The sequence below is a fragment of the Mustela nivalis genome (assembly GCF_964662115.1).
Source record: "Mustela nivalis genome assembly, chromosome: 11".
In the NCBI taxonomy this organism is placed as follows: Eukaryota; Metazoa; Chordata; class Mammalia; order Carnivora; family Mustelidae; genus Mustela; species Mustela nivalis.
This window is the reverse complement of record NC_139030.1, coordinates 96,305,151-96,325,522: the sequence shown is the minus strand read 5'-3', so window position 1 is coordinate 96,325,522 and position 20,372 is coordinate 96,305,151. Positions and strand designations below refer to the sequence as shown.

General features: G+C 41.8%; 1 protein-coding gene across 1 annotated transcript in view; it reads right to left on the bottom strand.

The window, feature by feature from the left end:
- PLEKHM3 (pleckstrin homology domain containing M3) overlaps positions 1 to 20,372 on the bottom strand; it is a 1,279,556-nt gene that overhangs the window by 260,347 nt on the left and 998,837 nt on the right. The gene's annotated exons all lie outside the window — the stretch shown is intronic.

Below are 20,372 nucleotides of genomic sequence, written 5' to 3'. Positions count from 1 at the left end.
AATCCCTAGTTTATGGCAGGGTCAGTGACTCACATTTGTTTTCAAGCCAATGCACGTTATGAAGACACAAGACAAGACTGTGCATAAACACACACTCTGCCATAATGCTGATTCCTTTGGATCAAACCGGGGAAAACCCCACAGCAACAGATACTGCCTCAATCTAGAATTGTCTGTAATCTATGTACACTGGCACATAGGTTCCCAGTGCTGCTTGAATAGGAATTGGATAGGAGACCTGGATTCTTCTCTCAAGGACCTTGCGAGATTGCAGGAAAATAGGATAGACATAGAGGTAATAATACAAGGGACATCTAACTCTTAAGTGGGTAATAATCAAGTCTCAATAGACATTTATATAATAGTTTTTATATATGGGCTTTTGCTGTATGCCAGACACCATGCTAAGGAGTTCACATATTTATCTCTTGAAGTCTACCTACAAGCCCCAACCTCAGGGCACAGGAGTTGGGAGGGGCGGGGCACAGTAATGTGCAGTGGTTAGTGTCAGACTCTGGAATCGGATTGCAAAGCTCTGGTTCTGGCTGTGGCCTGGCCTTTTCCTGCTACAGAGGGAGAACACTCCATCCCACAGATTCAGCTGGTGTATCCAGCCTTTGCTACCAGCCGTGTGACCTTGTGAGCACTGATGTCTCTCTCTTTGCTTCCATTTTCTCACATAAACAATAAGGATAATCATAGAACTTACCTTACTGATTTGATATTAACGGAGATAATGTACGCATAGTGCTTGAAACAGGGCCCATGTGGAGTCAACGGTCTGTGAATATATCCTATGAGGGAAAATTCTCAAGGAGGACGACCTTGAGAATCAGGTTAAATAACTTACCAGCATTCAATCAATAATCCTATACCAGACTGAGAATTCAGACGCAAACTGGACTGATCCCAAAGCCCTTGGATCTTAACCCACTTCACCATAACGGCTGTTCAGAGAGCAGTAACTCACCGTGGATCAGCATGGAGGCAGGAAGATTTACAAGGAATATGAAAGGGTTTGAAGGAGGGACTAGAATTTGTTGAAAAAGACATGGAGACTGGAGGATTTAATGAAGAAAGATCTCTCGAGTTACCAAAATGTCCTTCCTTGCCAGCCACTACCTCTGGGCTTCTTTTCTTCCCTGCCAGCCGGACTTAGCCTCCTTCCAGTGAGGAAGACACAGGAGTTGAAGAATTCACCACTGAGGATGTCCCGAAGGTCGAAAAATGCTGCCCACCCCTCCAGGAATGTATAGTGGTCTCTGGAGGTCTTGGTTTCTTTTGCTCTATTTTAGGTTTTGCTTGCTAATCTGCACATGACTTTGGGAAAGAAAATCTAATATTTTAGCATCTAATTATGTAAATATCTTATTTAAGTTAGAAACAACATTTATAAATGTGGTGGGAAAGGTGTACCACCTCTGTTTTCCTTGGGAGAACTAGGTTTCTCTCAAGGTAAGAAAATAGAGAAACTCCATGTGTACATATGAGTATAAGCATAGTTTCTGTACCTATACCTACACTTACATCTATACATCTCTATATCGTCTACATCTACGTCTATCTATATCAGTATCTATCCACATTGAAATGCAACAGAATTTTGGAAGCACTTCTAGCCTTAGACGCTACAAGGAGGCTGGTTGGCAGAATTTAATCTTTATAGTTCACTTAGTGTCTAATTATACCTTACATTTTTAACCTTGAGATCAGCCACAGCGACGGTCTCTCATCCTTTCCTTTCTCCATCCTTGGGTTCCAGAGTCATTAATAGTCTTTGAGGAGGGAGGATGCTGGTAATGCGCAGAGAAGGGGGACCTTGGGGGTTGGAAGGGGAGGGGAGCAGGCATTAACAAGGCCAAGGGAGCCCAAGTGTGGGAGAGGCTATGGGCAGGTGGAGAAAAGGAAGGTCCCACTCCTGTGAATGTGGGGATGCCTTAAATAGACTAGGTACATTATCCTCTGGTTCTGCATGGAAAACTTTATTTGAGGCTGAAGCAGAGAAGTGACTAAACCTTTTCAGGATTCCCAGTCTGTGTTTGACACCTTTTTGGTGCTCCGCACCCCCATCACCAGCTGTCAGCTGGATTCCACCCATAAGGAAGATGGTTCTGAACACAGTCCCAAATGGACCCACTTAAACAGTTGACAGTAAGGACATATCCTCCTGCTATGGTAAGGGCACAGGTCGAAGTGAAATGAGTAAGTAGTTTCATGTATTATTCATTTCTCCCTCTTTACCCAGAATGATCTTAGATCTCTGGAACATTTCCGACCTTAAAAAAATGCCCTGAAGTACATTTGAAAATCCTCTAGTTGTTACATTTGGCTTCCAAACTATGTCATACCCTTGTTCGAGGCTTCATCATCTCTTGCCTGAACCACTGCCATAAACCCTTTATCCGTCTCCATGTCTTCCAATCTACTTTGTAACCAAGGGTGCAGTTTTCTTTCTAAATCACAACTCTATCATGGTCATCTTCCTGCTTTCCTGTCACCTATTTTTTTAAACCTTACTTTTCCTTTCTTCCCAAATGAAACATCTTCTGGAATCCCCACATATAAAACACTGAAGCAGCTGTGCTCCGTGGAAGTAGGGTTGGGTGCAGGCAGAGTCTGTGCCCACCCAGTCTATGTCCCACCTGTTTCGCCCCCTTGACCTTGGCCATCTTCCCTCCTGTCTGTGGCATCCACAGGATCCCTTAGAACCTGTCTGGGTCAGGAGCATCCGAAGCACATGGCACAGCTTCTTCAGCATCCTTCTGTGCAGCTTCGACACTGGGCCACTCACTGCGTTCTCCACCATTGTACCCTCTGCCCCTCTCCCTGGAATGCTCTCCTCCTCCTCACTGCCTGGCGATCTCCACTCAAACTTAGAGAAGGAGCTCAGATGCTACCTTCTCTTAGAACCCTCCCCAACATCACTGCAGAAAGTTGGTCACCCTCTGTGCCCACAGCTGTCCCTGACCCTTTCTATTATGCCATTCACCACGTTGTTTTGCAGTTCTCTGCAGCTCTGTTATCCCTCACTCAGCGATCAGAGAGGTTGTGTCTTACTGTGTTTGTTTCCTTGTGTCTGTTCCTGTCTCCTAGCACAGTGCTTGTCCATAACAGGTTGAAATGATCATCACTGGTGGAATTGGGGAAAACAGTGTGCTGAGCTCAAGACAGGTTCAAAAAGTGTCTTGAGTCCATTGACAGCTTAGCAAACTTGGTGAAAATAAGTGAATGTTTTCTTCATTCTTTGTGGAGTAAACGAACAATGTTAGTTTTATCCTTTAAACTATACCATCGGGGCCCCTGGGTGGCTCAGTGGGTTAAAAGCCTCTGCCTTTGGCTCAGGTCATGATCCCAGGGTCCTGGGATCGAGTCCCGCATCGGGCTCTCTGCTCGGCGGGGAGCCTGCTTCCTCCTCTCTCTCTGCCTACCTCTCTGCCTACTTGTGATCTCTGTCTGTCAAATAAATAAATAAGATCTTTAAAAAAAAATAAACTATACCATCAAGATAAAATGGACTTCTTTAGGGAACATGTTCAGTCACAATGTCCAGAGTCAAATAAAGCTGAAGAAAACGATTCTCTGGCATTCCTGGGATATGATCCTACTTCTTCTTCAAGGCCTAATTCACACATTGCCTTCTCCCAGGGGCCTTTGTTGGCTTATCATTTCTATGTTTGTCTCCTTCTATTTAACTCTTCTAATGATGATTGTTTCTGCTGCATAATTCATTCCTAAATTCCTTACCCTGGACTCAACCCGTATTTTGGATTGACGTATGTTGATCCAGGCAAGCAAAAGCTGTGTTTCATGGCTCTTTGTATTCTGTCTCTTCTGTTAACCAACAAAGGACTCAGATCTCCAAGGATTCTTTTTCAAAAAGTTCAGGGGATAAAAAAAAAAAAAAAAAAAAACCTATTCGTGGAAAAGGAGGCTTACTGAAACATATGCCATTTGTGATTTTGAGCACGTGGTTCTTCCTTAGAAGTTGTATAGAAAGGTAAAGATTACTATCTAAAAAAGAGAGAGAGAGAGAGAGAGAGAGAGAGAGAAATATTTAGCAGCTTCCACATTTCAAGGATGTGGTAGAATTTAACTAAGGACAAAATCTGCCTTTGCTAGGAAAATGCAGGAATGGGTATTGTTAGGTATGCAAAAGGAAGCCCATGAGCTAGATGGACTGTAACAGGAATGCTCACTTTTTTCTGGTAGGCAGGGGGTACTGGAAGCCAAGAGAGAAGGGAAATTGGAAAATGGGGAACTTGTAGGGACAGTGGACCCTGGTCCCGGCAGGCCAGGACCCAAGACAAGAAAGGACTGGTTAAGAAATTTCCCTTTGGGAGATGGATGAAGAACTATAAGAACACTATTCTCTTGTATTCAGTGTTGAATTGTTTATTATTCCATGAGGAGCTGGTCCCTCTTCATTATTCCCAAGCATTCCAAAAAGTCTGTTGTGCACAAAGGCTTTTTGTTGGCAGTGTGTGTCAGAAGGAGCGAGGAAAAAGGTGGCTGTGCACAGCATGGAAAGAGGAGAGGAGTCACAGGAGAAGGGAAAGTCAGCAAGGAGTCAAAGAGGCAGCAAGTCTGGGTCAGGGGGAAGTAGGGTAGCAACAGACTCCAGGGTAATACCACGGAGTCTTGAAGGGCAGCCTATTTATCTCCCAGTTCCAGGATTAGGGGCTTAAACCATTTCCTCTGGATATGAAAGAAAAGGATGATCTTTTCCTTTGGTCTACAAAAGACAGGTTTACCAGAAGGGTGTGTGTGCTCTCTCAGAAGGATGCTTCTCCCCACCAACAGGGCTATCACAGGGCCTCTGGTAAGACCTGGGCATCTCGATTTTAGAGGACTGATGTCTCATGTGTCACATTGCATATGGTACGGTGTTCTGTTGGAAGGATGTGAAACCATCTTTGTAATTTCACTTTTGGTATTGTATATTCTTGATGTGATTACTCACTGCCATTTTAGTTTCGTGTCTTATTTTGGATCCAATTAGTTTTTAAGATCAGATCTTAAACATTTTCATGGACCTCTCTGCAAAGCCCGTGAACTACAGCCCTGTGTTCAATGCAGCTAATGGATGAAACGTTCATTGACGACAGTAAGCTCTTTCTAGCAGAGGTAAAGCCAATTCCCAAAGAGGCATTATCAGCTTCTCTTGACAAACACAAATATTTAATTCACACCCGCAAATGCTTAATTTAGACCCCGATTCTTCAAATGGAATTTCAGTGGGTTAATTAAACTAGCATAGAAATAATTTTTAGTGTAGGTCTTTATCTATAAGCCTTTTGGTTATCAGTGAGGGTCTTGTTTCTAATTAAAAAACAAAATGAGACAATGCACAGAGTAATTAGTAAATTAAAACCTTCAAAGTAAACCTCAAGGCCTGATAAGAACTCTAATTTTTAGAAGTGTTTTTATGTCAAGAGACAATTTAAAGTACAGGTTTTATAGATATTTTCCTTTTAAATAGAATTCTCTTAGCTAATCAGATGTTGAGCGGCGTTTCCTTTAATTTTATCTGGCCAAGCTTCCCTCCATCTGTTTTCCCATAATTCTCTCATTCTCTCCTCCAGATGTTTGGCACAGCATCTCAACTAGATGTCTATTTCTTCTTGTTCTCCTTCCCCTCACATGAACCTTCCAAGTCATAATTCTTTAGAAATAGACACAAGGAGCCTTAGTCCAAATTACCATCTTTTACTTAAGGACTTCCATCTCTAAGGTCAGTCCAAATCAAAATAATTTCTCATTGTAGACTTTCTTGGCTGTGTATATTTAAAAAAAAAAAAAATAAAAGAGAAAAAGAAACCAGAAGCCCAAGATTGTTAAGCAACATCTTTGTGTTCACACAAGCCAGACTCAGGAACAGGAATTAAACACCAAGAATTTTACTTTTGATTCTTCTTTAACATTTGATTTACTGAAAGCTGAAGCTGTTCTGTCAGTCGTTCTACAGCTTCAACTCTGATCAATGCCTCTATTCAATGGGAGGTCAAATACCTGAAGGGAAATAAGAGAATTCTCTGGAACATATGGCAGGGAAGGATCATTTGTGTGTGCTTGCAGAGAAGACAAATGACCCGCCTTGCCGCTCTCTCACTGCGTCAGTGTTCTCTGCCGCTCAGCCGGTCCTAGACACTCTTGTGCTCCAGCTAATCTGCTGCGTTTCAAAGCAAACTAAATGGAAATAAAGGTTTAACTATCTGGAAAGTAAATCATGATTTAAAAAAAAATCTAGTGGCATGAAAAAAAAATTTTCTGACAGTGTACAGCATGTTAGGAAAATTCTTTTCTGAGACCACCTGCTGATATTCTATTTTATAACTGGAGAGAATACTGCCTTATGTCCAAAACTTAGATAGAACTAAAGCATTTGATGAGAAAGAAAAAAAATACCATAAACCTCATTAAGAACTTAGGTAGTTTTCATGGTGCAAACGAATCCGCAAAACAGAAAAGTTTCTCCTTCCTCATGTCTCGGGTTTACCCTTTATTCTTCCCCCCTCACTGGCAACATCTGGGTAAAGTCAGTATGGGCTCGGGCTGCACTTGGACAATGGTCTTCAGCATGTGTCTCCCTGCTCCCGGGCTTTCCAGAATCCTGTCCATCTATGGACTAGAACTCCCTCCACGGAGAACTCTGCATTTGTTTAGAAGAAATAGATCACAAGGTACTGGGGGAGAAGACAAAGCTCCCAGGACCCACTCAGAGTCATGGCTGGAATGGTCCTGAAAGAGGCGAATGAGAAGAGTGCCTTGAGTCATAAGGAAAAGCAGTAGAAAAAACAAAAGAAGCAGGGAATCAGAAGTAGATGGAGTGGGCCAGGTGATGGCAGAATATAGCTCTCTCCTTGATGTGTCTTGTCGCACGACCCCCACCCCTCTTTAGAAAGTTACGAAGCTTGGGAAATATTTGGAAGTCATGGCTTTGGGGGACACCAAGGGTGAAGCTGGGCATCATATCCACATAGATGGGCACGACACAGGAGCATGGAGCTGTTGGAAATTGAGAGGAAATATACATAGGAAAGTGTGGGAAATGTAGGAGAGATTTGAACCGTCGCAGGTTGTGGCATCAGGCTCCTGTCAAAGCTCTCTGGGCGCGGGCAAGCTGGCTGAGCTTTAGGTTAGACTGCGAATGAGTCACATTACCTGTGGAGTTGACTTTGAACTCATCAGTTTGACTTTCCAGCCCTGTGTGATATTGCCTCGGTTGACTACATTCCAGACTCCTTTCCCTCTTTTGATTTAAACTGAGCTACTCCTTTCCCCATGAACGGAAATATTACATTTCTGTATTACCAGTTGCTGCCCGAGTGATCGGGGAAAAATTACTTAGCATTCATAATTTCCGTCTATTTATCTGGAAATTACCTGGGAATAAACTCATAGGGTTGTTTCAAGAATGAAACGTGATCACATGGGTTAAAAAGAATCTGTAACCCGCTTTTCACACCGTGACACACCCAGTGAAGTCACCTGCCACCCGCTCTGTCCCCATTGGCACATATGAATTTTTGCTTCTATTAGTCCTTTTGCCTGACTGTTGCTTTTCCCTGCCAAGTTCAAAGTCTACCTACTTCAAAATACTATCATACTTTATCGCATATGGCTAACATTGTAGTATTTAATGTTTCCCTCATCTCTTCTGGGGGATTATAGACATCCCAAGAACATTCACCTTTATCTCCCTTATAGTGTCTAAAGAGTTTCAAATAGTATATGTTCCATAAATATTTACTGAATACATTCTCCACGATTATTTACCAAGATGCTCCACATGGTTTTCAATCACAAAATTTAAATTTATTCCATTAAATTCTCAAAAACAAGGCAGAATTTTTCTACTAAATATTTCCCATTCAATTTTCAAGGACCACATTTTAAATATCAAGCCACATTCCCTTGAATATGCCTATCACAGCCTAGGTCATAACTAGTACAATGTTTTGACATACATCAAGTCCATAATATGAAATTGAATAGAACTGATTTCAGGCTTCATACTAATGAAGGAAGGAAAATAAAATCATTTGGAAAAGAGCTGCCAAACATTGGACAGCCTGCTAATTTAAAAAAATGAGATGTTTCTTTTCACCAGCCCGAAGATATTGGGATGGCAGGTGTGCCTGTTTTATGTTGTTGCTTATGTTTTCAATTGAGGAGTAAACTTTGCCTGTAGCCAGTGAATCATCCCAGCCTTTTGCAAAACTTAATTGAGAGGTCATTATTTGCTTTGCTTGCTACTTCCTCCACATCTTCACAGCCTATCCGCGATCTCAGTGACGCACCACTCTGTTGGTAATTCATACAGTATATTCAGAACCACAGATCATGGCTGTTAGACCTGCCAGATGTTCCTAGTCCCTTGCTGCAATTAAGTTCCAACATAGCCCAATTTGAAAGAGATGAAGAAACCACAGTTCTCATTAAGAATATTCATGAGTTTGCACCTTGGAAAGCCAGAAATCACATAATGTGCCAGAGTGGACAAGATCCTATCCTTCAAGAAGAGAAAAATAAATATATATGGTTGTAAATAAGTCACCAGGTGTGCACTGATGGGAAGTTCTGAAGTGAAACAGGAGGTAGGAGATTGAGGGAACTAACTGAAATCTCAACCAAACCTGTCTTAATAAGAAGTTTGAAGTGGCGTGTGTGTGTGTGTGTGTGTGTGTGAGTGGGAGGTCGGGGTACCAGGTGGTGGGTATTATAGAGGGCACGGGTTGCATGAAGCACTGGGTGTGGTGCAAAAATAATGAATACTGTTATGCTGAAAATAAATAAATAAATTTAAAAAAAGAAAAAAAGAAGAATTTTAAGGGCTATATCGGAACTCCTAACCCTGGCTGGATGTTATCATCTGATAAGCTTAAGAAAGAAAATCACCCATGTCTGGGTCCACCTGCAGGGCTAGTCTAGAGCAAGAAAAAGAAGCAGTACTGTTTGTTGGCATCCTCCTCTCCACACAGAAGTAGCCTCCAGACAGTTGCTATGGTAACCACGAACAAGTTCTTCTTAGACATTAAAAATGAGAACGCAAAGCATGTTCAGCTGGACAAGAAACAGGTGCCATGTGTAGCATGTTCGAACTAGGGTCAACTAATCAAATTAGGCAATGCAGAGGTTTTCTGTGGCACCTGCCGTAAGTTATCAGCAGTTCCTAATGGCACCTTCAGAAGCAATACAGGGAATGACCTTCATTATGACATTCTCCTGAAGTGGTAGGGTTCATACTTTGTAAACTGCGTGGGGTTCAGTCCATTGTGATTCTGGAGTTAAAACCCTTGAACAGATATGGAACACATGATTGCAAGTTAAGAGACCAGAGTTCAGTTTCCGTCATGAACTAGCTGTGAGACTTGGGCAAATCTAATAAAATAAGGGTTTCAAGAGGTAATTTTAGGGGTAGAAGGGGCCTTAACGGCAATGTATTTCATCCTACCGTGGATATCTGTTTTGGGGGGGCTTCAAAACTCCATTTCCCTTTTATTCTGTAGCTGATTCTTGGCTTTCTTTTGGAAATCAGTCTTCCCTCACTCTAAGGCTTTGTACCAACTCCACTCATGGCCCCAGAGGAGGACATACTGCCTAGGTCTGACCAGTTGAAACACTGCATTCCCCATTCAGAAGGCAAATGGTTTAGGGATGTGATAAAGTCGATTAAATCCAATGAAATTTAATTCTGGGACTTTTCCTAGAATTACAGTGAAGGACAACCCCTTCTCCCCCTTTTTTTTTGTTGGGCTTTAAGATTTTACTGGGCTTTAAGTTTTTAGGAAATAAAGCTGAATATGTGAGTAGCAATTTGGTCATCACAGAAGGAGAATATGTGTGAGGATGAAGCCAACACAATAGAAATTAGAGCTAATACTGAGCTATACTATCCTGATGACATAACTTAAAGCTATGCTTGAAATTGGCTTACCTTTTTTTAGTTACCTAAATTATTGGAGTCCTTCCTTTTTAAAAATGAAGCCAGTTTGAATTGGATTTCTTTTACTTATGTCCAAAATAGTTTTGGTTACTACAAACTCCTTATTTTAGAGACATAGGAAAATGACACCAAAAGTGGTGGTGACTTGTCCAGACCTAGACAAAGTGAGAGACAGGACTAGAACCAATTTCTGGGCTTCTGAGTTCAAAGACTTTTAAAAATACATCCAAATCTTGATTTTTTAAAAAAATTTTTTTATTAATTTTTTATTTTTTATAAACATATATTTTTATCCCCAGGGGTACAGGTCTGTGAATCACCAGGTTTACACACTTCACAGCACTCACCAAAGCACATACCCTCCCCACACATGATTTTTTTTTTTTTTTAAAGTAACGGTACTGACAGCTTTGAAATTTCCATTTAACGGACTCTTCCTTCTTTTTTAGTAGCATCAATCTTCTTGTAATTCTTAATAGATTAATTTTCTTGGGACCTTTTGCTGTTTCTGAATTCACTTAGTTTGTAACCTGTGTACTACAAAGTTAGCGAGAAACAAATGAAACAACAATTCGCCACTCAAATCAATACTTTGGTTCAGTGTAGATCAAATAAACAATAGGTTCTCTGTGTTTCTTATTTTTCAAGTTTTTTTTTTCAATAGATTTTTCAATGCATTATAGCATCAAGACCTCAATTTCCAATCAGAGGTAGAAGAGATGGATATCTTAAAAAGGAAAAATGTGAAATTAGAGATTAATATTAAGCTAAAAATTAAGCTCCCCTAACAGCCTTTCTCATTCTGCAGCTAGTGAATTAAAAGCCAAATAATTAAATGTTTTGCTAAATCTGTCAATCCAGCTTAAGCACTTTGTTCTCCTCAAACTATGTTCCCTCATGACCCACTGTCCATCTCTCTATGATAGCACTTATATTGAATGCTTAAGTGTCTGTCCCCCTCACTGGACCTTGAGCCCTTCAATGTCAGGGACCTTGTTTTAATTATCTCTAGGTCACATGGACACTCAATCATTATGCATGCTGTGGAGCAAAAGTTGGAACACATGGCTGTTTCTAGTTACTTAGAGCATTGACTCAATCTGCTTCCTTCGACAATTTCCAGGTTCTCATTGGTCCGTTATTAGAATGTGTGAAAAGAGTTTCTCATATCTTGAAACTGATTTCAGGTTTTGAAAGTTTCCACATGGACCCTTTTTAATCAAGCAGAACCTTGTGGGATTATAGACCCTACAGTGTCATATCTAATTGTTATGTTTTGTGAAAATATCGATGTCTTCAGTTATCATCTAGAAGTGATATTGCGGACTGGCACTCAGAGGCTGTGTGAACTATGAGAATCTATATTCCAGAATCTTCTCAGATCTTACTTGCTACCCTTCCCATTTGTCTCACATCATCTGGGGTATAGAAAGTGTGAACCTTTTTTGTTTTATATACCATGAAGTATTGAATCCAACCAGAGAGAAACTAGGAACATTGTGGAGTTTCATGTTATTATGTCTACATGTAAAAGTAGACATGTCTACATTGTAAACCTCTACTCCATTCAGAATGGATAGGTTGGGGACACTTTTAATCTAGGGAGGGAGTGATGTTAAATCTAGCAGTGCATAACTATTTGTCTCTTAAACTAGGGAAAATGGAGAGGAAATGATAGCACTGTTTATTTTGAAGAAAATAATGCATCCAAACAATTTTTATTGGAGACTTCAACTTTCTTTTTCCATTTAAAAGTGAAATATTATTTTTAAATTGGCATATTAATGTAAAAGAAGAGGCCAGCTCTACATATAATACCTCTTTCATTCCTCACAACATCCCTAATAAAGTAAATATTATTGCTCACATTTTAAAAATGTATGATAATCTTTAAGAAGGTTAATTAAATTGTCCACAGTCACCCAGACAGTAACCAGCTGAACTGGATTGGAAGTCAAGTATACTTGGTTCATAGCTTCTCTCCTGACAGCTCTGTTACATGGCTTCTTAAAACACGGTCTCAACAACTTGGTAGTTTCTCCATTTCTTGTGTGTCACCTACCATGCTACCTGCTTTACATTCTTGATCTCTGTTAATGCTCACGACACTTCTGTGACTTGGGTATTATTGGGTATTATTATCTGCATGTTAGAGATCAAGAAACCAGCTTAGGTAACTTGCCCAAGGTCATAGAACTTATATGGTAGAATCATGCTCTTTACTCCTTCTGCTATCACTTGGTAAACATAGCCTCTGTGTTGGGCATCACAGGACCAGAGTTGGGCCAAGGTGGGAAAAAAAGACAATTTCTTTTCTCAGCTCCTTTAAATATTAGTAAAATGTTTTTTTTAATGAAGATATTGATTTGTGTAAAAACTGAAAAATGGACATCATCAAAGCATTAGTGGCTCTGAAATTTGACTTTAGACTCTCGAAGGACTTCACACACTCCTGTGCTTCCCTGGACCGTCTTGGAGAATTGCCAAACTGAGTTTAGTCCCTTTGCTTTGGAATCTAGGAAAGACTCCCGTTTTTACCCCGGGGCTTTAAAAACTCACTGGCTTCCGAGGACAGGGAGTGAAAGGATGGGCAGATGGGTAAAGGGGAGTGGGAGGTACAGACTTCCAGTTATGGAATGAATAAGTCATGGGGATGAAAGGTAGAACCTAGCAAATGTAGTCGATAGTACTGCAATAGCTTTGTATGGTGACAGATGACAGCTACACTTGTGGTGAGTAGCGCTTAATGTATAGACTTGTGGAATCACTACGTTGTGCTCCTGAAACTAATGTGACTTTGTGCGGCAGTTATACTTCAGTTTAAAAAAAATCCCTGGTTTCCTTTCCAGTCTTCTTTGGCCCCACACCCACTCAGTCTCTCCTATATGGAAAAGACTTGACCCACTGATGTCCGGATACCTTTATTCTTATTCTGTCTGTCTCCTTTCTTCTCTTTTCTTCTGCTGTCCAGCACCTCGATGAGGAGTTTATCTTGTCTGCTTCCATTTCCACATGTCCTGTTTTCTCTTACGTCCCTGCGATCTACGATTATCCTGAAGTCTGAATGCAGGTAAAATTCTCAGAACAGAGAAGGTATTCAGTAAGTGCCAGCTCTCCTAGTTGCTGCCACTGTCACTGCTCAGAAGCGTGCCTCACTATCATACCAGATGTATTAGATTCCTAGGGCTGCCATAACAAATTACCATAAACGTGGTGGCTTAAGACAACAGAAATGTATTATCTCACAGTTCTGGAGACCAGAAGTCTGAAGTCAAGATGTCTGCAGGGCTGCATTCCCTCTGGTGGCACTGGGGAAGAATCTGCCCCATGCTTCTTCCAGCTTCTGACACCAGCAGGAATTTCTTGGTGTTCGTTGTCTTGTGGACACATCGCTTGAATCTCTGCCTCTCTCTTCACATTGTCTTCTCTTCTGTCTGCGTGGGTCAGATGTCTGATTCTTATAAGGACATTTTTTATGTTATTTAGGGTCCCTCTGGAGGATCCACGATCATCTACTCATTACTAGATCCTTACCGTTATCCTATCTGCAAAGACCATTTTCCTAAATAAGGTGATATTCACAGGTTCCAAATGGTAGGATTTGGACATGTCCTTGGGAGCTGTTATCAGGCCATCACACGAAATTAGAGGCTTTTTAACAAGAGTGATCCATTTTCCTCATCTTTGTACCTCCCACAACATCTAGAACTGGTGAAGAGAGGATGATAGATTCATGGGTGTCCGTATGCTATTAAGAAGTAAACAGATGTGTAGATAAGTGAATTACCAGAGACAGCCATGTCTGGATGGATGATGAGGGTGTGCCTAAGGTCCGGTTTAAAAAAAAAAAATCAACACAGGAAGTGTCCAACTGACACCCCCAAATAAAAAGCTTAATATTAAATATTTTATAATTAGTCGGAGGCTTGATATGACTATTAGTTAAATTGTTAGGAGAAGTTAGATTTCCAATGAAAAAAATGTAATGTGTCCTAAGCTATGACCTATGCAGTCCAGCCCTATCCTGAGTGGTTTCACATTTAAAGAAGAATAGCCCCCAGAAGGATTCCAGTGTCCACCCACACTTCTCTCAAACATTTAAAGGTCCATGCACAGATGTACAACAGCTCCTTCAAATCCACTGCTCTCTTCCAGTCTCTAGTTCACTCTGAAACTTTTTGAAACAATTGAACCTCTCATTTTATTAGTCCCAAAGAACACTACCAATTCATGGTGTCCTATTAGATTGCCCCGGTCCATTGGAAACATACCCCCATCCTCTGCGCACCTTACCTACCTCGCCCAGGGAAGCCAGGGGGAGGTATGGACACTCCGTAAGGACATAGGTGGGGGGTACCTTGGAGGGTTTAGAATTGATGGCCACTGTCTGGCTGAGCCAGCTGGCTTTTACTTCTCGCCTCCTTACAGTGTTCACTAATCACAGAAATGTATTAGCTCTCCCCTGGTGATATATACAGTATCTAGAAATCAGATGTTTGGCAAATAGCCCACTTGGGTCCAGTCAGAATAAGATGAGTAATTCTTCAACTGGGGTGAGATTAAAAAGACAGAGTCTTGTTTGTGTGTGCAAATCTATTTCCTTTCTTAGAATCTTAGAAATCACAAAACACGCACCACAGTGGGCCCTGCACTTTCTATTGCCAAGGAGAAAATTCAAAATAAAGGCCCACTACTGAATGGATTGCTCGGTCAAAGGAGAGCCATGGCACATTAAATTCAATAAACCACTCAAGCTTCTGATCGAATATATTATGGGAACACTATAGGCTACAGTTTAAAAGATTAGTCCAGGAAGAAACAATATACTCCTGCATTGGCTTTCTTGCTGGCAGTCTCAGCTTCAGGCACAAGACGATGCTACCTGATAGTTGCCATGGTAACCATGCAAGTGTTCAGCTGGAGCGTTTTCAAATGGAAAAATAGAACATCATACATGAGTCTGCTGTTTAAAGAGAAAAAGGATGGGCAGCAGCTTGAAAAATGGGAGTCTGCCAGTATAAATTCTGCAATGTCAGTCTCATGAGTCTTCTAGGTTTTGTGAGGCTAGTTAGGGCTGCTACAGCACACCTACTCATGGGGGTCCAAAACTGCTGGTGTCCTGGGTTAACTTTCAGGGGGAAATGCAGGGTAAGAGCTATATCCGTGATGCTGTGAAGGTTGGAGAGGACCCTGTCTGCTGGGTACTTGGGCTTGCCATCTTCCCCAAACTAGCTGTCTCATGTCTTGCCAGACCCACCAGATCCTATAGTCAGTCACAATGAGTTGCATGTCCACTTCACTTAACGTGCTCTGCCCTGACTCTGCCTTTATGCCCCGCACACCAGTTCTCTGGTACTGAAAGATCAAGAAATTCATCCAGCGTCCATTAGAATAGTCCTTTCAGCCTATCTGAACATCGACCTGCACAACAAGGTTCATGCCTCACCTCTGCCTGCAGCTCTCTCCCCCACAAGCACTACTCCCCGCCTTGTGCCCCCTGCCCTTTACCACTTATGTGCCCCATTTACAGCGAGGCTGCTTTATTTCCTATGAGCTGTCTGATTCCTAGGCAGAACTCCCATATGGGCCAGCTCTGACCTTTTGTGGGACCTGCATAATGTTGGAAATCTAAACCGACATTCAGTCGAGTGATTTCATGAACATTCCAGATAGGTTCTGGCATCTCCAAACCCGTGTTCTCGCTTTGGCGGCAGTTGACTAGAGCGGAGAAGTGACTGCCCTTTTTAGGGGCACGCTCACTCCCCCTCGGTGGTGGCTGTGTCACCTCCTGGCTCCTGAAATGTCTGGAAGCACTGAAAGAAGTCCTGATCTTGAGGATGGAGGCAGCATGCCCTATTCCTCCCTCTATGTTCTTCATCTATTTGTTTCTCCCAGAGCCTAGTTTCTTTCCTTGACAGGTACACAATGTTGGTGTATTGATGAAAATCAAAGGTGATGTCATGTATCTGGTGGACGCTGACTGCGTATTCAGGCTCTCCTCTTCATGTACAGTGAATGCGAGTTGCCAGCATGTTTGGTTACATGCACGACCTCATGCCAAGAACATTCTTGAGATGGGGAGGAGATCGTGGTCGATGTGAGGGTCTCACTAGAGACGTGGCCTGAGTCTGGGTATCTTTCTTTGACTGGATTGGAGAGAGAGCTTGGCAAAGCTGGAGACCTATGTTGGGTAACTGTTGCAGGGCTGCTGCGGCGAGCCTCCTTGTGGTAAGCCCCCCACCATCATTCATCATCCATTTGGTCATCAGTCATTCCATCAATGTCTACTGGGGCCATTTTACAATGAGGCTCTATGGAGAGTGAGAAGAGTAAAGGAGACAGTTTCCATCCCTGTCCTCATGGTACTTAAGCAGTCTAGCAGACTTTTTTTTTTTTTTTTTAAACCCAAAGGTCTAAAGCAGCTGCTAAATGGACTTCATGAACAATTTCAGAGAGATAAAATTGTGCCAGAGACAAGTCCAGAAAGAGGAGGAGGAGGAAGGAGAGATGTAAGTGACCACAACATAGATGGAAATGGTTGACTTTCTTGACACACAAAGAAATAACATGAAAATAATAATGACATGTCTTTATCAATACTCGATTTGGCAAAGATGATTTAGAAAGAATCACAATGCCAGTTGTGGAGAATGTGTAAGGTAATGAGAACTCTCGTTTCTTTTCAGGAGACCGTAACGTGGCACAGTCTTTCAGGAGGGCAACTTGGCAACAAATGTAAAAAATCTGTAAATATTTTTTTTGATTTAATAATGCAATTTCTAAGGCTTATTCTCAGGAAATAGTTAAGGGTGGTCACGAAAATTTAGCTCAAAAGATTTTTGTGGAAGAGTTGCTAGTAATAATATACAGTCCAACTAAATAGGAACAAGGAAAGCAACTAACAAGTGTTAAGCACATCCTATAAGAGCTCCCTCCCCTAACTCTCTCCCAACCCTGTGAAAGGTGTGACTGACTTCTGGTTGAGGAAAAGGTGTGGGAAGGTGAGTAGCTTGTCCATGCTGGCACAGCTGTAAAGCAACACCACTGGAAGGGGGTGGAGCCCATTCAGTCAAAACACCATGTTTCCTGTTGCTTCTATTAGTGAAAAAAAGTCAAGATCTCATGTTAGGGATCTGATGTAATAAATTACAGAGCAGCCATGCCATAGAATGCTAGTCACCCCTAAAAATAACATAGATGAAGATACATCTGCTTGGAGAGATGTTTGAAATATGCTACTAAGCTAATTATCAGACAGTGTTTATGTGTGGTCCCATGTGTGTGAAGGAGTCAATTTATAGGCACACGTAAGCATAGAAACATCCAGAGGCATAGATACCAAGGTTTAATCAGTGACTGTCTCCGGGTGATAAGGTGATTATGTCATTTCCCCTATCCATTTGTTTTTTATTTATCTATTTAAAAAAATTTGTATTATTTATTTATTTATTTTAATATATAATTTTTTATTTTTTATAAACATATATTTTTATCCCCAGGGATACAGGTCTGTGAATCACCAGGTTTACACACTTCACAGCACTCACCAAAGCACATACCCTCCCCAATGTCCATAATCCCACCCCCTTCTCCCAAACCCCCTCCCCCCAGCAACCCTCAGTTTGTTTTGTGAGATTAAGAGTCACTTATGGTTTGTCTCCCTCCCAATCCCATCTTGTTTCATTTATTCTTCTCCTACCCACTTAAGCCCCCATGTTGCATCACCACTTCCTCATATCAGGGAGATCATATGATAGTTGTCTTTCTCTGATTGACTTATTTCGCTAAGCATGATACGCTCTAGTTCCATCCATGTTGTCGCAAATCAAAACCACAATGAGATATCACCTCACACCAGTCAGAATGGCTAAAATAAACAAGTCAGGAAATGACAGATGCTGGCGAGGATGCGGAGAAAGGGCAACCCTCCTACACTGTTGGTGGGAATGCAAGCTGGTGCAGCCACTCTGGAAAACAGCATGGAGGTTCCTCAAAATGTTGAAAATAGAACTGCCCTATGACCCAGCAATTGCACTATTATTTATTTTTTTAAAAAAAGATTTTATTTATTTATTTGACAGACAGAGATCACAAGTAGGCAGAGAAGCAGGCAGAGAGAGAGGAGGAAGCAGGCTCCCTGCTGAGCAGAGAGCCCGATACGGGGCTTGATCCCAGCACCCTGAGATCATGACCTGAGCTGAAGGCAGAGGCTTTAACCCACTAAGCCACCCAGGTGCCCCAAATCTGTATTATTTATTTAAAAGTTCTTATATTTACTTTAAAAAAAATATTGGGGCATATTGACTTAGTATGAGCCTTCCAAATCATTACATGACACTCTGACTCTGGCTTCTCTGAATTCACACTGCTTCCTCTGGAGTGTTATAAAAGTCATCCTGGACTGAAAGTAGGCAAATGTGGGTTCCAGGCTCTGAGCTTATCTACTGATGTACCCAGGATGTGTCCTGAGGCCAGTCCCCAGCTTTCCTGGCCTTAGCTGACAGTGGTCAGGCTAGCTGAGCTCTGAGGCTCCTTCTGCCCTAACACATATGTGCTTATATGTGTTCAGTTTCTCCTTTACAGACAGCCTGTAACCATTTCCAGTCTGCAGGAGAAAGATCTGAGAATATGAAATCATTTTGGTCTATAAAAAAAGTGTGGATAAACACCTGCCTAACCCATTTTGAGAAATAATAACACGACATTTATAAACCACTTTGCACAGAGCTTATGAATTCCCTCCCTAGAGGCTCTGAGTTTGACTCTACTTATTCTAATTATTTACATGCCTACGTTCCAGAGGAGTTGAGAATTTGCAACTGGTGAGAAGGGGAAATGCTTCCTCTTGAGATTACTGGGGATTCGGTGTTGTCCTCTTCTGTTGCTGATACAAAATGTTTCTCTGATGCAGAAAATGACTCCACAAAATAAAGTGTGACTCCATTTCAGACCCAACTTTCTTCCCAGCTGTACCCATAGGTGATTGCTGCTCCTGGAGGCAGCTGAACTGGACTGGAATCACATACTAGAATTACTACTTTACCCTCTAGAGGCAGCTCGGTGCAGCAGGATCCATTATGAGGAAGGTCCTTTTCCTCCCGAGATGAAGCATTTGAGGGATGTTGGGTATCCTTGTTTCCTGCAAAATGATTCTAAGGCTGCTGGGCGTAGATGAGTGTTTAAGGGTTCTGACTCTGAAGATGGACAAACCAAAATTCACATCTTTACTCTGCCTCCTGTTACCATGGAGTTTAGGGGAGAAATTCCTTAACCTAGTCCCAGAAATCTTGTCTGGGAAATGTGGAAACTTAATAGTCATTTCATTAGGACATTTGTGAAGATTAAACAAAATCAGTGTGTCAGGAAACTATGCCCCAGCCATAGTAGGTATTCAGTAAGTAGAAGCCGTTAACATTACTATGAATAAAAGAAGGTGTTTCTGCCCTTTTATGAGGCACGAGCCAAATGTAGTCTCATAGTGGGAGAAGCAGATAATAGAAGACGAAGGAAGTGGGTCAGAAAACAAATAATATTACAGTGAATGCCACACACCTTGCCTGTAGTTTGCAATGGGAGAACATTGGGCAGCATAAATTATGGTGTCTGCAGATGCTCATAGAAGACAGTGTGAAAAAGGTAAAGGGATAATATCATACTGTATGTTTATGGATTCTTCTCTTTGATGTTTCAACATTTTTTGGTTTGTTTTATGGTGATTCTTTTTTTCAGCTGAACCCCTATTTGGAAAAATCTTATCAGTTGAGTTGGCCCTTAGTTTAACTTGTCCTGTTTCTTTTTTTTTAATTTTTAAAAATTTTTTAGCATTCCAAGATTCATTGTTGATGCACCACACCCAGTGCTCCATGCAATACGTGCCCTCCTTAATACCCACCACCAGGCTCACCTAACCCCGGACCCCTCTCCCCTCCCAAACCCTCAGTTTGTTTCTCAGTGTTCACAGTCTCTCATGATTTATCTCCCCCTGATTTCCCCCAAATCTTCACTTAGTTGTTTTCATATTTCTCTCCACTACTAGACTAATTCATTCTGAACCTTATCATGCTCCAACTCCTGTGCGAAACCCTTGGTACAGAAGCATTTCCTCCTCTCAAGGAGCAGACAGTCATATGTAGGGAGAAAATGAAGTGTTTACTTCGTTTGCAAACTTTTCCTCTCCTCCAGTCCATCAAGGAGGACCAACTGCAGGATTCTCCTTTGTGAAACAGGCTCCAAGCGTAATGCAACATCAGGAGAGCCATGGTGGAAGATATCTCTGCTAGCGAAGGCAGGGAGAAGTCAGTCCAGGAAGGGAGGTGCAGGAAAGGCTTCATAAGAAGGAGGGATGCCTGGGTGGCTTAGTCAACTCAGCATCTGCGTTCACCTCAGGTCATGATCCCAGGGTCCTGGGATAACTCCTGCATCAGGC